Source organism: Prinia subflava, unplaced genomic scaffold (genome assembly GCF_021018805.1).
Source record: "Prinia subflava isolate CZ2003 ecotype Zambia unplaced genomic scaffold, Cam_Psub_1.2 scaffold_89_NEW, whole genome shotgun sequence".
In the NCBI taxonomy this organism is placed as follows: domain Eukaryota; kingdom Metazoa; phylum Chordata; class Aves; order Passeriformes; family Cisticolidae; genus Prinia; species Prinia subflava.
In genome coordinates, this window is record NW_026961096.1 from 4,425 (window position 1) to 20,740 (window position 16,316).

General features: G+C 49.5%; 1 long non-coding RNA gene across 1 annotated transcript; it reads left to right on the plus strand.

Moving 5' to 3' along the window:
• The first annotated feature begins 2,014 nt into the window (after positions 1-2,014).
• Positions 2,015-4,016, plus strand: LOC134546459 (uncharacterized). The gene is made up of 3 exons (XR_010079176.1): positions 2,015-2,355; positions 2,799-2,937; positions 3,637-4,016. It is a non-coding gene; the product is annotated as an uncharacterized LOC134546459 (long non-coding RNA).
• Positions 4,017-16,316: the final 12,300 nt, after the last annotated feature.

The following is a 16,316-nucleotide window of genomic DNA, read 5'->3' on the forward strand; positions in this document are numbered from 1 at the left end:
CGGGGCGGTCCCGGGGCGGTCCCGGGGCGGTGTGCGCCGTCACTGCCGCCTTCTCGGCGGGCGATTCCAAGGCGCTGTCGGGCTCTCTGCCGGCCGGTCGGCGGGCGGGCGGCCGGGACGCGATGGCGCTGTGCCCGGAGCTGGAGCGCTCGCTGTCGCTGCTGCAGCCGGGCGCCGACCGGGCCCAGCAGCAGCAGGAGCGGCGGGCGGACGCGGCCCCCACGCCCATGGTGTTCATGTGCGCCGGCTGCGGGCGCCCCGTGGGCGACACCCGCACCTGGGGTTCAGTGTCGAGGACAGCGGTCCCATCCTGCTGCGCAGTGAGTACCAGCGCTGCCACCCCCGTGCCGCCGCGGTCGCTGCCGCCGTGCCTCCTGCCCTGCCTCCCGCCGCAGCTGCGGCCGCCAGCGTCGCCGCGGACCCGGGGCGGAAGGGCTCCGAGCTCCCCGGAGAGTGCGGATGGTGAGGGCCGGGCCTGGCTGGACACAGTCCCGGGGGAGTCGGGGTTCCCGGCGCTGGGGACCGGCAAAGGGCCCGGAGCGCTCGTGTGGCCCGAGAGCCCCTGGAGCACTTATCTGGGGTGGGCTGTACAAGCCGCGTATGGCCTAAGGGAGAGGGATTTCTCACAAGGACATGTAGTGATGGACAAGGGAGGCAGCTTTAGATTAAATGTCGGGAAGAAATTTTTCCCTGCGAGGGCGGTGAGGCCGTGGTACAGGTTCCCCAGAGAAGCTGTGGCTGCCCCTGTGTCCCTGGAAGTGCCCAAGGCCAGGTTGGACGGGGCTTGGAACACCCTGGGATAGTGGAAGCTGTCCCTGCCCAGGGCCGGGGGTGGAATGGGGTGAGCTTGAAGGCCCCTTCCACAATTCAGCGATTCTGATGGTCTTGGTCTTGCTGAGGTTAGCCAGCCTGAGGAGCTGATGCAAATTCAGGCTAAAAGATGAGTGCTCATCATTTATACTGTGTAAAGCATGAATGAAAGGTTAAAAAAGTTCTAATGCATGATTTAAAATTTTTTTTTTTATTTTTAAGAAAAGGGATGGGGAGAGGTGCCTCCTTTTATTTTCTTCTGAATAAATGTTATTCCTTGCTTGCAGCATGGTAGAAACCCTACTCTGCTCTGGCTGCTCCAGGACCCTTGGCAGCAGATACATGCACGCCTCAAGGCATCTCGACTGCAAGAGGGATTTGTTCTGTGTCCGTACTGACTCTGTTGAAAGGTAAGTGCAGAATGTTTATGGGTCAGCCTGCCAGCTCCACTGCACTCACCAGGCATGGCACTGAGGGTGCTCCTGTTACATCTCTGGCAAGGCTGGAGGGAGCGTCCTCTGCTGCTCTGTCCCACGGTGGTTTTCTGTATTGGTGCTGTTGGCATCCCAGTGCTCAGCTGTAGGGAACATCACCTGTGTAAGGCACATCCTAGAAAAAGAACCAAAACAAACCAACCTGGCCTGCCTTTTGTGTGGGAAGTTGCATTCCAGCCCAGAAAATATCACCAGGTCCAGGGCACTAGAGGGTTCCTTCGCATTTGATTGGAAGAGTTCACAAACCAAGCACCAAAGAGGCCTGGCTGGAGCCTGTTAGGGGTCCGCATGATCAGCAGGGAGTGTGGCCAGAGGGGCTCGGGCAGGACTTGGGGTGGCTCTGCCCTGTGCTGGCCACATCTGCTCTGTCCTTGCTAAGATGGGCAAAGGCAACTCTGACAACTGAGTACGTGCTTGAGACTCTCACTCAGCTGTCTTAAAATCTGTCTAGAAAATGAAAGTGTGCTTGGGTTTAGTTGGTTTATAGCACTTCAAAGGGGTTATTAAAAACTGTATCCTCAATTAAGGCTCCGCACCAGAGTCCTTTTGTGCAGGCATTGTCCTAATAGACAGTGGTTGTTCATCTGGACTGGTTTTAATGTCTCTTTTTTTTTCTGAAGTTCCCATTTATTTTGCTGTATTGCTGTGGATATTCCCCTTGGTACTCTGGACAGGGTTTGGAGATTTTTTTCTTCATTCCACTGCTAGAGTACTTTTTTTATTGCATGGCAGTAAAATTCTCTCATGCACTAACTTGGCTGCAGAATGGCATTTTCTGGCAAAGGGATGCTGCTTCTGCCAGCCAGCACTGCACTGTTCTTGGTGTCTTGGTGCCATTTTCCACTGTATCCCGTATCCCCAGAATCCACGGCTGTCTCTCAGGGTTCTAAAGGAGTGCTGTATTTGGATTTTTGGCTTCAGTGTGGGAAGTGCATGATGTAACCTGTGGCATCTCAGCTCTAGGCCAGGAACCCTGGAAAAGCAATCTCTCATTCACGAGGAGCCGCTTACTCTTGAAAGCCCAGCTGTCTTGCAAGAGGTGCCGCACAGGGTGAGATTTAACCTTACATCATTCTTTGTTGAAATCACCTCTGAGAAATCTTAATATGCTTCAATGGTTTCTGCAGAACAGCTTATTCCACCCAGAGCAATTCAGTGCATTGTAACATGTACTGGACTGCTTCCTGTAATTGCTGTCTTGTGCTCTGCAAGACTTTTAGCCACTTTTCCTTCAGTTTTCTTGGTAGTTAGCATTTTCTGTTTATCAAGCACAGCATTAGGTTCCTATTTCTGTCTCAGAAATTTGATATGATGTTTCTAGTTAGTTCCGATTCACTTCTCTAGATCTTCATTTAACTTTTAGCCATGTTTCTTCTGCCTCCTGTGGAAATGGACTTAATGCTTTTGCTGTAACTTTATCTTGAAATATTAATCACAAATTAATCATGGTAAATCAAGTTGATGTTTTGCTCTACTAAAATCTTGTGACTGCAGGTAGGAAGAGTTGGGAGCGAACAGCCTGAGGAAGTGGACTGTGGAAGCTGAAGGTTGTCCAGCCAAAGCTGAGTGTGTGGCTCTGACACTGACCAAGGCTGGAAAGAGTTACTGTGTGGACAGAGAATGTTAGAGCCAGGTGAGCTTTCACAGGATGAAAGGAGCGAGGAGAGAATCGAATGGAAAGAATTGCTGAGATCAGGTTTGAGCCCTTTCTTTGGGTTTGGGATTTGTTTTGGTTTTTTTGTTACCCAACACTGCTTAGCATTACTACTGTGAGATTTAAAGTTTTCTCCAAAAACTCAGAATTAATTTCCCCACTCTGCCCCACTGGTAGGCACCGCATCTCTTAGATAAGCTCCTACCCACCATCTTCACTGCCCCAGTTTGAAGTAGTGCTCCAGTTTAGCCCGTAGTAATGGGTCTTACATCCCTTTCTGTTCAGGTAACTACACCATTTTGTTATTGACATATCTGCCAGAGGAGCCTACATTACTCCAGTGTAATTTGTGAGGCAGTTTCTGCTCTAACAAGTTTTTGAATGCTGCTCAACTGCAAGAGAGCTCCTTCTGGATGTTTGAAGGTGACAGAAGAGATGGTCGCATCCCAGGAGCTTGATTTTGGAATGTTTAATGGAATTGGCCCAGTAGCTTTTACTTGTGGGCTTTGCAAGTCTGCCCACAGCAGGTCCAGCCTGTGCTTCAACTTAGAGCCCTCAGTGGGCAGGGAAATGGACCTTGGAGAGATTGTTACAGCTCTACTTAACGCTTTCTGAATTGGGATGATTTTCTGGAAGTAGGCTGTCCATTCTGACCCATTTTCTTCTCTCTCCTTGCAGACTGTAGCTGCTAAAAGGCTGAGGTGAGACCAGGATCTGCAAAATCTCTGACTCTCCATGTCTTCCCAAGGCTGAAGCCGTGTTTGCTGTCAATGACAACCCAGTGGAAGATGCTAAAGACTGAAAACTTTGGGGTTTTTCCCCTGAATCCCATGACACTCTCTGCAGCTGTGCCCTGCATATCTCTTAAAAGAGTTTCCGGCTTTAGAAGGGTTTTACCCTGTGCAATATTGATCTATAAGTCAATGAAAAAGAATCTTACTGTATCAATGTGATGTTACTTGGTTTGAGTTGTTTAATTAAAGCATATCATTGATAAGGGGTTTGAGAATCCCTTGGACGGCCCTTGGGGCTGGCAGCTCTGATTTATTTTCTCTTCATTCCTTTAATGTCGTTCAATTATTTCTTAAGCAATTACTGCAATTTGGATATCCAGTAAGGACAGCAGCATTCCCACTCTGCTGGATTGGGAAATCCAAGCCCAATTCCTTGGAGAGATTGAGGGGATGGGGAGCTGAGCCTCAGGCTGGGTTTTGACAGTGGGAATTTGGTGAGGAAGAAAGAAGAGAGATTTCCCGAAAAAGGGGTTTAGGCCAGTTCTGCTGGCTTTGGGTGCCTCTACCTCCCAAAAATCCTCCTGGTTCAACAGGACTTGAAGAAGCAGCAGGATGTGCTAGGGGCCTGTGCTGAGACCCCCAAACCCTGGTCAGGGAGGCTGGGAAGTGTCAGCTCCAGAGGAACACCAGAGAGGGGCTACGCTGGGACGCCTCAAATTGCAGCCAGAGATGCTGGGCACTGCTGCACCTTTGGGACACTGCAGCGAGGCTCCACTGCCTGATGCAGAGAGCTGTCCCATTATTGTTTGTCGGGCTTAGAAGCGGGCAGGTCATTCCAGCTGCACGGGTTGAAAAGCCCAGGGGAGCAGGTGGAGTCGCAGACGATCACACAGAAGCCAAGCTGGGAGAGGAAATGAGCTGTGCCACAGATTTCTTTTTCCCCAATGCCCCAGCACAGCCCCGGCTGCGGGCGGATCAAGAGCGGCTCGGCCCCAGTGCCCGGCCCGGAGCGGCTCCTGCCGCCCGCCGCCATCCCGGTCCCAGTCCCGGCCCCAACGCCGCCCCGGTGCTCCGGCCCCCAGACGCACAGCCCGCCCGCCGGGGGAGAGGCGGCTGCTCTCGGGACCCCCAGCCGACACCGAGAGGAGCCGAACGAGAAACCCCCAGTCCCACTCCCGGCTCTGCCTCAGTGCCCCGAGCTCCGCCCAGCCCGGGAGCAGCCCGGGCTGGGCTCCAGTGTGAGGGGGGGCCGGCCCGGGGGAGAGGGGCGGGGCCGGCTCGGGGGAGAGGGGCGGGGCCGGCTCGGGGGAGAGGGGCGGGGCCGGCTCGGGGGAGAGGGGCGGGGCCGGCTCGGGGGAGAGGGGCGGGGCCGGCCCGGAGGAGAGGGGCGGGGCCGGCCCGGAGGAGAGGGGCGGGGCCGGCCCGGAGGAGAGGGGCGGGGCCCGCTCGGAAGAGAGGGGCGGGGCCGGCCCGGAGGAGAGGGGCGGGGCCGGCCCGGAGGAGAGGGGCGGGGCCCGCTCGGAGGAGAGGGGCGGGGCCGGCCCGGAGGAGAGGGGCGGGGCCGCGGGCGATGGTCCCACCTACAACTCGGGCAGGGCGGGGAGGGCTCGGGGTGGGGCCGGGGCTCTGTGAGGCACTGCTGCAGATGTGGAAGTGTCTGAGCTGGAGATATGCAGAGAACATCTGAATTCCATACTTGCCCCTTGTGCAATGAAGAACTAAGTTGCACGCGAGGGGAGCAGTATTTATAAACTGTCTCCATATTTCCCTGTCATTCTGGCTGTTTGGATTTAGCCTGGGCTTATCAGCTAGATCATAAACAAGCCAACCCAGCTCCTGAACTCTCAATGAAATGCTTCTACAGACAGACAAGCTAGTAATGATTCCAAAGGAAAAATTGTAAATGAAGGCTAATGATTGCTGGGGAATTTCCTTAGGAACTTCCTTAGGAATGATGAACTTCACACACAGAATTTTGGAGGTGGAATCCAAATTTCAGCCTTGGGCACTTGCAGGAGAAGAGGGATCCTTATCCATAGCAAGGAAAGTCTGGTGCCCCAGTGTGTCAAGTGCTGACAGTGAACTGTCTAGGGAATGAGCAGCAAGTCCCCCCTGCCCTCACACTCAGAGCGGCAGCAGCCACAGGTGTCAGCTATGAGAATGATGAGGACAGGGAACAAAGACAGCTGGGTGCTGTAACGATGATGAGGGGGCGGGTCCTCCCGAGGCTGCTTTAAGAGGGGGTGCCTCAGCTCAGTTCCGCATGGAGCTGCTGGAAGAGAGAGGCTTATGGTGGCCTCCCAGGCATGTCTCATGGAGTGATGGTGAGAGCCTCTCATTGGGTCTGGGGGAGCAACTGGATGCACTTGGGTGTGGGGCTTTGCTTGAAGGAGGTGCTGGGGGGCAAACCTTTGTGCTAGACGGGGCAGCAGCCGGTGAGCCAGTGTGGGTTTGTACAGGGGACTTTCACCTTTTGCTTTTCAATTTTATCTTGCTAATCCCTCCCTGCTGCCCCTGAAAAAAATGGGGGTTATGAGGACAAAGGAAGTTTAAATTGAGGGAAGAAACTCCTGTTTTGTTATTGTCTGTGTTTAAATTGGTGAAAACCCCCCTTTGCCTAGGATTTTAATGAATAGTAGTATTTAAATGTGGTTTTTATTAAATATTATGGTTTTTGGTGGTATATAGTGTTTTGCTTTATTTTTTGGTTGTATTTATTAGATGTAATTTAGTTTTTGAGTGAAGATAACTTAATGGATGAGTTTGTTTGTATTTGAGATAGAATTAATTCGAGTAGCTTTTTAAATAGACTTCTGATAAATGTTATTGAGGTTTTGTTTTTATTTATTGTATGTAGGGATTCAGATTGGGTAGGGCTGGCTTGGGTGATGGAGATTTGGGTGTTTTGTTGGATGCAGCTTTTAATATTTAAAAGTTTTTTCTGTTTAGTTTTTTTAAGGTGGTTTTTACTATTTCACTGTGTAGATTTATTTTGTTTGTTGATGGTGTATGATAAGGGATACGGTCTATTTATTTAATGTTGTATTTCTTACTTCAGGTGTTGATCATGTTTTTTTTTTTAGACTGGGTTTTGTTGTTTGTTTTTTTTATGGGGTATGATATGTTAAAGGATATGCTTTCTAAGGCTTACCATGGTGTAATGGGATGTAATATGAGGTACAGGGTCTGCTTTCAGTCATTTAGTGGTGTTTATTGTTATTGCGGTGAGTATGTAGTGTTTTGGTTGGTTTGAGGTAGTGTGATGTAGTTAATTTGTTAGGATTTTCTAATACATGTGGTTGGATTATTGTTTCTTTTATTGCAAGGGTTTATTCATTTGGTTTATTTGGTTGCAGTATATGTTTGATAGGTTCAGATAATTTGGGAGATACTGTTCATGGTTAAATTGATCTTTTGGTTTTGTGTGTATATATAGGTGATTTTTTTGTTTGGATGGTTTGAGGCATTATGGGTTTATTGAATTAGGAATAATATTTTTGGTGTTGTTAAGTTTATTTGTGATATTTTTATATTTGCGGCATGATTTGTTTGTTGTTTTGGTGGGTCTTATTTGTTTTATTTTTGCAAACATGGCAGTGATATGGTGGATTTTTTAGGTAGTTTTTTGGGGTAGTGACATTCCTGTTTTGTTGCGGTGTGGATTTTCTACTCTTAAGTTTTCAAGCTAGCTTTCTATTTCATTTGTGTGTTATGATTTAAATTATACATACTGTTAGGTGTCAATCCTCTGTGCCCCTGCCTCTATTTCTAGAGCTTTCCCTGCCAGTCTTTCTTAAATCGATATATCATTTGCTGTTTCATATCATCACACTGCTTCTGCTATTCCCATTGGATTTTGTTCTGTACTCCCTGCCCTAAACCCCTCCCTGAGTGCATTTTCATTGGTTGCTTGCTTTGTATTGCCCTGTCTATAAAACGCACGGGAGGACACGTGCCCCCGGTCTTTGGGGTCCAGCTTTTAGTTGTTATGCTTCAGTTATACCTGTAATAAATCTCCTTAGTTTACCCCAAGACCCGTCTCGTCTTCACTTTGTCTCTGCGCGCATAGACTGGCTGAACCAGAGTCCCGGTGGGGAAGTGAGAGCTCCCCGGGGGAAGGTGTCGCACCCCTGAATGTCGCTGCGTGCCCTGGGGTTTAGGAAAACACGCACAGCGACACTGTTTACTAGTTTAGATTTTTTCATGTTGTTAATTAGTTTGGGTTTTTTAGTTATTTTATAGAGTAGTGGTTATTATTTATGAGTTAGTGTAGGTTTTTTTAGTTGTGTTTAGGGTCAGTTGTAGGTCAGTTTTGAGTTCAGCAAGTTGGATTGATTTATATCTTCTGCTAGTTTTTGTGATTTGCTGTGTGGAATTCTCTATGGTTGTTTCCAGTTTTTGTTCTATTTTTATGATGTGATAAGAATTGTTAGTGAAAAGACTCTAGTGTTCTTTGTTTGTATGGTGGAGTTTTTTAGTTTGTGTTCATTTTTTGGTTTTTTTTTGTTAATGGTAATAAAGATTTTTTGGGGGGTTAATTTGTGATTACTTGAAAGATTTTAGGGACATTTAGGCTTTTTTATGTGGGTGTGCTGTATGAAGAGAGTAATTTATTTGTTTTATGTGATGTTGGTGGTGTGGTGGGTAGAGGGCCTTTTTGTAGTAGTTATTTTAAATGTTTGAGGGGTTTTGGCACTTTAGTTACAGTGGGACTTTTAAATTTTATTTTTAGTTAGTTTTTTTAGGTTTTATTACAGTTAACAGTTGTGATTTTTTTTGCTGTGTTAGTAATAGAAGTGGATTTTGATTTTGTATGTAGTGATGGGATTATTGTATATGGCATACTAGTGTTGACTGGGATTTAAATTTCTGTGGTTCTGATGTGTTAGGTTAATATGTTTATGTATTTCAAAACACATGGGATTTTGCTTTTTGTTTGGTTAGAGACAGGCCTTTTTAAGTTTGGGGAGGTTCTGGATGTATATTTGAGTTTTTTTAAAGGAATTGGACGAGGTATTATTTTCATTATATTTAGTAGTTTGATTATGGGTCATCAGAGTTGGCTTTTTTTGGTGCAATTTTTTTTGAGTTTTCTTTTTCAAAGTTCATGTATTTGTGTGGTTAGGGCAGTGGTGTTTCTGGTGTAACTCTAAGCATCCATTGTTGTTTGTGTGTTCCAGCTGCTCTGCTCGTATTACATTGAGACCCCCTTACAGAGCGGCAAACAGCTCTGCTGAGACCGTGCCCTGATGTTTGGTTTTCTTTGTGAGAGCTGACTGAGACACAGCAGCCCGGGGACAGCAGGGAATTCCCCAAGGGCAGGACGGCCTTCCTTTGCACCCGACGCAGATTCTCGTTCCCGGAAGTCCCAGAGATAAGTGGAGGGCTATGAGCCACAGAGGGGATGAAAGCAGGGTGCCGGGTGGGAACTCGCGGAGAGGGGTCTGGAGTCAGCTCTGCAGACCGGGATGGCCCAGATGTGACCCTTTAGGCCACATCGAGGGAAAGTCTCCGTTTTGATCACAGTGCTGAGGTGTGCAGGGCAGAGCAGTCCCAGGCCATGTGGAGTCACTTGTCTGTTGTGCACTCTGTGTCTTTTGGGCGTCTCACATGCAATATCTTCTGCCTTAGCCCTTCGAGGAGCCTCTCGGAAACACCAGGCATCGTTCTTAATACCTCCCTATTCCTCAGCTCGGTGGCTTTGACTTGGGACCTCGCACGCACATCAGAATCACATCTCTCTTCAGAAGCATCCGGTCCCAGGTCTTTTCAGGTCTTGTTCTGAGCTGTACTGACAGCTGTGCACCGCAATGATCCATTGTGGCGGAGTAGGCATTGTAAGAATGCCGAGCTAGGTCGAGGTATCTGACCGTAGGTTTCTCGGGCATCCATCTTTGCGGTTCTCGGACGAAGCAGTTCTGCTGGCGTCTTCTTGCTGCCGGGTTCTTTGAGCGTCATCGGCTCTACATCGGTCTTACCTCGGTCATCTCCTTCCGCATTCTCTCGGCCCTCAGGGTCCTTCTTCTTGCCAAGCCTTTTCTCTCGCTGTTGCGTCCTTCTCGTTTGTGGTGTCCTGTGTCACGGGTGTTGGTGTGCGTTTGGCCCTGCGCTGCTCTGCCCTGCTGCGTAGCCTGGGTGTAGGGGTAATAGGGCATGTCCCGGGGACTTGAAGTTTGCAGTGTAGGGTGTAGTGGGAGCGTAGAGGGTATTTTTAGGTGGGCACAAGATGCCTGGAGGTTTTAAGTTATCCTGCAGTGCTCTGACTTTTGTACTGACTTTCAGATGCAGATGGATTAAATCTGTGGCAGAGGGCCCCATCCTGGGTGAGGGTGTTCTCCTCCTCCACTGCCTGAAGAAGAAGGTTGGTTGGTGTTGGTCTTGGCAGGGGAGGTGTGAATGGTGGCTACATTGCAGCATTGTTCTTTGTGTTTATTTTTAGGTACTAAAGCTGGGTATTGGCAGTAAAGGTCAATGAAGCAAGGTGAGCAGTGACTGGTGGATAGAAGCAGTTTTTATTGCTCAGGTCTTAATTTCTGGTGCAGCTCTAAGCATCCACTGTTGTTTTTTTATTTTAGTTGGTTCACTTGCTGGATGTCCCAGCCCTGGATGCCAGAGGCCAGATGGGTGTAAGCTTAAGGTACACTTGTGGCATACCTTAGTTGGACTGGGGAGGTTGCTGTTTCACACTGTTTCAGCATGCATTTTTGCTTGATTTCTTTGCAGGTGCTGCTGCTGCCCTAGGCATGCCAAGGAACGGAGGAGAGCAGGTGAGGGGGCATTTAGGCAGGGTCGCTCCTGGGCAAGGGGTTAAGCATGTACCTTTTCATTTTGCAGGTATCCTCCGGGCAGCCTCTGGAGTCGAATGTAGATCTAAGATGAGCCAGGACAGCAGTGTGGAGGAGACCTGGGGATTATTCTTCTGGAGGGGATCGTCACATTTTCATTTTCATGGTCCTAGGTGCCCTGTGGAGGTGCAGAGCTGATTTTGGATACGGCAGCACCGAAGCGGACACAGAGAATGTCTCGATGTTGACGGTCCTGATGCGTTCTTTTCAATCAAGAATGGATTTTGTCTACTCATCTCCTGAAAGATAAGTGTTGGGGCTGGTGGTCAGGAGCAGAGGAAAAACTTTTTCTGTTCTAGGAGGCAATTTAAAGTTAGCTGAGACGAGAGGGCTGTAGAGGGATGGACCATTTGGAAGTAAAGGGAGAGCATTTCTCCTCAGCCTCGTTGGAGCCTTCCCTGGCCAGGACAGTTCTGACCCCTCTCCGTGTTCTAGCGAGCTTTGTGGTGTCAGCTATCTTCAGGAGTGCACAGGGTTAGGGTGCACCAGGGGATGCCTGGCCCACCCTGGGATCCGTGTCCTAGGAGGAACCCAAGTTGCAGGTTGTACGGTTCAGCAGGGGCACTTGACAGTGACACACAGAGGCTGAGGGAGGGCTTGAGAGGGAAAGGACTCAAGGGCTAGAGAGCACAGAGTGAAAATAAGGGCTACAAGTTAGAATACAGATATATCAGCCCTCACAGCAGCCCCTCCCAACCCTTGTTGTTCTGAGAGTAGGTGCTGGCAGCAACCCTAATGCAGGACAATGCCAGAACTCGTGAGAAGTGCAGGCAGTAACCCTAAGGCTAGGGTGAGGCAGGAAGTGATAGTGGGGAGCAGCATCCGACAGGGTTGAGTATAACCGGGGGTTTCCCGCCCCAGCCCACCCTGCGATCGTCTGTCTCTCCGCAGCCGGGGATTGCTGCCTGTCCCCGCTCGAGGCGACGGTCGGCTGGGCTTCGTGGCCATTGCCACCGCAAAGAGCTCTTCAGCTCTGTCAGCCTCTGCCCTGACTCAGGGCCATGCTTCGGATAGGAAGGGCAAACTGTGGATGATGTGTCTCGCTTGCGGGACAACTCTTGGGACCCTAACGGTAAAGGCGCGTCCTCGGCTGCAAGCGTAGGGTTCTCGAGAAGTAGGGTTCAGCAGGGGCACTTGATAGTGACACACAGAGCCTGAGGGAGGACTTGAGAGGGAAAGGACTCAAGGGCTAGAGAGCACAGAGTGAAAATAAGGGCTATAGCCAGGGATACAAGTTAGAATACAGATATACCTGCCCTCACAGCATCCCTCCCAACACCCCTGTTTTTCTGAGAGTAGGTGCCGGCAGCAACCCTAATGCAGGACAGTGCCAGAACTCCTGAGAGGTGCAGGCAGTAAGCTGAAGGCTAGGCGAGGCAGAAAGCAGCAGTGGGGTTGTGGATTCCCCTGGGTTTTTTATTAACAGGATATGCCCACCATGGGATCTGTGTCCTGCTCTGGTGAGTGGTCACTGCCCCAAAAACGCGATGAGGACTTTGGCTCTGCAAGTTTGAGCCTCTGAGCGTTGCTAAATCTATTATTCAATGACCCAGGCATTCATAGAAGACAGTGAGTAGCAAAGGGGCAGGTGTTGGTAATTGTGCTGCCAAGGCCTTGTGTTCACATTTGGTTTCCTTTATTGTAGCCGCCTGAGAGACGACAGCCCGGTACCAGTGGGAAATTCCTCAAGGGCGAGGCGGCCTCGTTTTGCACCCGATGCCGATTGGCGTTCCCAGACATCAAAGAGATAAGTGGAGGGCTGTGAGCCACAGAGGGGGCTGAAAGCGGGGTGGCCAGTCAGGAGTCAGCAGGAGGGTTTTTTGAGTCAGATTTGCAGTCTGGGATGGCCAAGATGTGGCCCCTTAGGGACCTAAAGGGAAAGTCTCACTTGATCGAAGTGCTGAACTGTGCAGGGCAGAGCAGTCCCAGGCCATGTGGAGTCACTTGTCTGTTGTGCACTCTGTGTCTTTTGGGCGTCTCACATGCAATGTCTTCTGCCTTAGCTCTTCAAGGAGCCTCTTGGAAACACCAGGCATCGTTCTTAATACCTCCCTATTCCTCAGCTCGGCACCTTTGACACTCGGGACCTCGCACGCACATCAGAATCGCATCTCTCTTCAGAAGCATCCGGTCCCAGGTCTTTTCAGGTCTTGTTCTGAGCTGTACTGGCAGCTGTGCACAGCAGTGATCCCTTATGGCGGATTAGGCCTCGTAAGAAGGCCGAGCTAGGTCGAGGTATCTGACCGTAGGTTTCTCGGGCATCCATCTTTGCGGTTCTCGGACGAAGCAGTTCTGCTGGCGTCTTCTTGCTGCTGGGTTCTTCGAGCCTCATCGGCTCACCATCGGTCTTACCTCGATCGCCTGCTTTCACATTTTCTTGATCCTTAGTCATTCTGGATCATTCATCTTGCCGAGCCTTTTCTCTCGCTGTTGCGTCCTTCTCGTTTGTGGTGTCCTGTGTCACGTGTGTTGGTGTGTGTTTGGCCCTGCGCTGCTCTGCCCTGCTGCGTAGCCTGGGTGTAGGAGTAATAGGACATGTCTTGGGGACTTGAATTTTGCAGTGTAGGGTGTAGTTGGAGCGTAGAGGGTATTTCTAGATGAGCACAAGATGCCTGGAGCTTTTAAGTTATCCTGCAGCGCTCTGACTTTTGTGCTAACTCTCTTTAAGCTGCGGATGGATTAGATCCATGGCAGAGGGCCCCATTCCAGGTGAGGGGCTCTGCCCCATGCAGGTCAGTCACCGTTTGTCTTCAGAGGGGCAGCGTAAATGGTGGCTGTGTTACAGCGCTGTTCTTTGCATTTGTTTTTAGGAAGCATGGCTGGATAGCGGCAGCCAAGGTGAAGCAAACAAGGTGAGCGTTGATTGGTGGACAGAATCAGTTGCTGTTGCTCAAGTCTCTCTTGATGGTGTAACTGTAAGTGTCCATTATGGTGTGTTTTAGGGGGTCCACTCGCATCACGCCGAACTCCGCTCAGCGACCGGACGACGGAGCTGCTTCGCCTCTCTCGTGAGCCGTCGGGGAGCACGACAGGACTCCGTGATGAAGCCTCCATCTTCTCCGTTTGAAGGTGCCGTCCGGACTGCGGTAAGGGCCGAGGCGTTGCGGTGGGTCGGGGAGGTAGGGAGGAGGAGCGAGGGTCCACTCAAGTTTCAGCCGTGCCGCATCACCTCGTCTCCTCTTAAGCCAGGTATACCCTGTGACCTTGGCGTGGGGCTCAAGGATCCGGGCCTTTTCGGGAGATGGTGAGTAGCAGAATTGTCAGGTGTTGGCAGTAGTGCTGCCAAGGCCACGTGTTCACGTTTGGTTTCCTTTATTCTAGCCGCCTGAGAGACGACAGCCCGGTACCAGCGGGAAATTCCTCAAGGGCGAGGCGGCCTTGTTTTGCACCCGATGCCGATTGGCGTTCCCAGACATCAAAGAGATAAGTGGAGGGCTGTGAGCCACAGAGGAGTTGAAAGCGGGGTGGCCGGTTGGGTTTTTTGAGTCAGATTTGCAGTCTGGGATGGCCAAGATGTGGCCCCTTGGCCTACTAAAAGGTAAAGTCTCACTTTTGATAGCAGTGCTGAACTGTGCAGGGCAGAGCAGTCCCAGGCCATGTGGAGTCACTTGTCTGTTGTGCACTCTGTGTCTTTTGTGTGTCTTGCCTTTCGTGTCGTTGTCCCTACAAGGGGCCTTTTGGAAACCCTGGCTTGTGTCTTAGCATTTGTAATCTCTGCGTTCCTCAGCTCGGTGGCTTTGACTCGGGACCTCGCACGCACATCAGAATCACATCTCTCTTCAGAAGCATCCGGTCCCAGGTCTTTTCAGGTCTTGTTCTGAGCTGTACTGACAGCTGTGCACCGCAATGATCCATTGTGGCGGAGTAGGCATTGTAAGAATGCCGAGATAGGTCGAGGTATCTGACCGTAGGTTTCTCGGGCATCCATCTTTGCGGTTCTCGGACGAAGCAGTTCTGCTGGCATCTTCTTGCTGCCGGGTTCTTTGAGCCTCATCGGCTCTACATCGGTCTTATCTCGGTCATCTCCTTCCGCATTCTCTCGGCCCTCAGGGTCCTTCTTCTTGCCGAGCCTTTTCTCTCGCTGTTGCGTCCTTCTCGTTTGTGGTGTCCTGCATCACGGGTGTTGGTGTGCGTTTGGCCCTGCGCTGCTCTGCCCTGCTGCATAACCTGGGTGTAGGGGTAATAGGACATGTCCCGGGGACTTGAAGTTTGCAGTGTAGGGTGTAGTGGGAGCGTAGAGGGTATTTTTAGGTGGGCACAAGATGCCTGGAGCTTTTAAGTTATCCTGCAGCGCTCTGACTTTTGTCCTAAATTTTTTTCAGATGCGGATGGATTTTTCCCTGGCAGAGCACCCCAAGGAGGAAACGGTTGTGGGTGAGAGACTTGCACACTGAAGGTACCTTGGAAAATGTGTAGCTTTGTCCTGGATTTTGGGGTTTTTTAAAATTTTCTACAAGGTTTTAAATATGAGCTTGTTAGAATTTAATGGTAAGGACTGAAAACGGGTTGGCTGCCAAGTTATACATAACAAAGTCAACTTTTTTGAATATCTGTGAGGCTTCTATTTTGTTTTTGAGACTTTCCTTTTTTGCTGACTTTTGCTCTCACTCTCACGTCTTTCCCTTTCGCTCTCACTCTCACTTCTTTCCCTTTCGCTCTCACTCTCACTTCTTTCCCTTTCGCTCTCACTCTCACTTCTTTCCCTTTCGCTCTCTTTCTCTCTCTCTCTAACTTTCTGTTTCTCTCTCTCTCTCTCTCTCTCTCTAACTTCATTTCTGTTTCTGTCTTTTTCTAGTTCTCTCTCTAACTTTATTTCTCTTTCTCTCTATTTCTAGTTCTCTCTCTAACTTTATTTCTCTTTCTCTCTATTTCTAGTTCTCTCTCTAACTTTAACTTTATTTCTCTCTATTTCTAGTTCTCTCTCTAACTTTAACTTTATTTCTCTCTATTTCTAGTTCTCTCTCTAACTTTATTTCTCTCTCACTCTCCCTCTTTTTCTCTTTCGCTCTCACTCTCCCTCTTTTTCTCTTTCGCTCTCACTCTCCCTCTTTTTCTCTTTCGCTCTCACTCTCCCTCTTTTTCTCTTTCGCTCTCACTCTCCCTCTTTTTCTCTTTCGCTCTCACTCTCACTTCTTTCCCTTTCGCTCTCACTCTCACTTCTTTCCCTTTCGCTCTCACTCTCACTTCTTTCCCTTTCGCTCTCACTCTCACTTCTTTCCCTTTCGCTCTCTTTCTCTCACTTCTTTCCCTTTCGCTCTCACTCTCACTTCTTTCCCTTTCGCTCTCTTTCTCTCACTTCTTTCCCTTTCGCTCTCTTTCTCTCACTTCTTTCCCTTTCGCTCTCTTTCTCTCACTTCTTTCCCTTTCGCTCTCTTTCTCTCTCTCTCTAACTTCATTTCTGTTTCTGTCTATTTCTAGTTCTCTCTCTAACTTTATTTCTCTCTCTCACTTTATTTCTAGTTCTCTCTCTAACTTTATTTCTCTCTCTCACTTTATTTCTAGTTCTCTCTCTAACTTTATTTCTCTCTCTAACTTTATTTCTCTCTCTCACTTTATTTCTAGTTCTCTCTCTAACTTTAACTTTATTTCTCTCTCACTCTCCCTCTTTTTCTCTTTCGCTCTCACTCTCACTTCTTTCCCTTTCGCTCTCACTCTCACTTCTTTCCCTTTCGCTCTCACTCTCACTTCTTTCCCTTTCGCTCTCACTCTCACTTCTTTCCCTTTCGCTCTCTTTCTCTCTCTTCTTTCCCTTTCGCTCTCACTCTCACTTCTTTCCCTT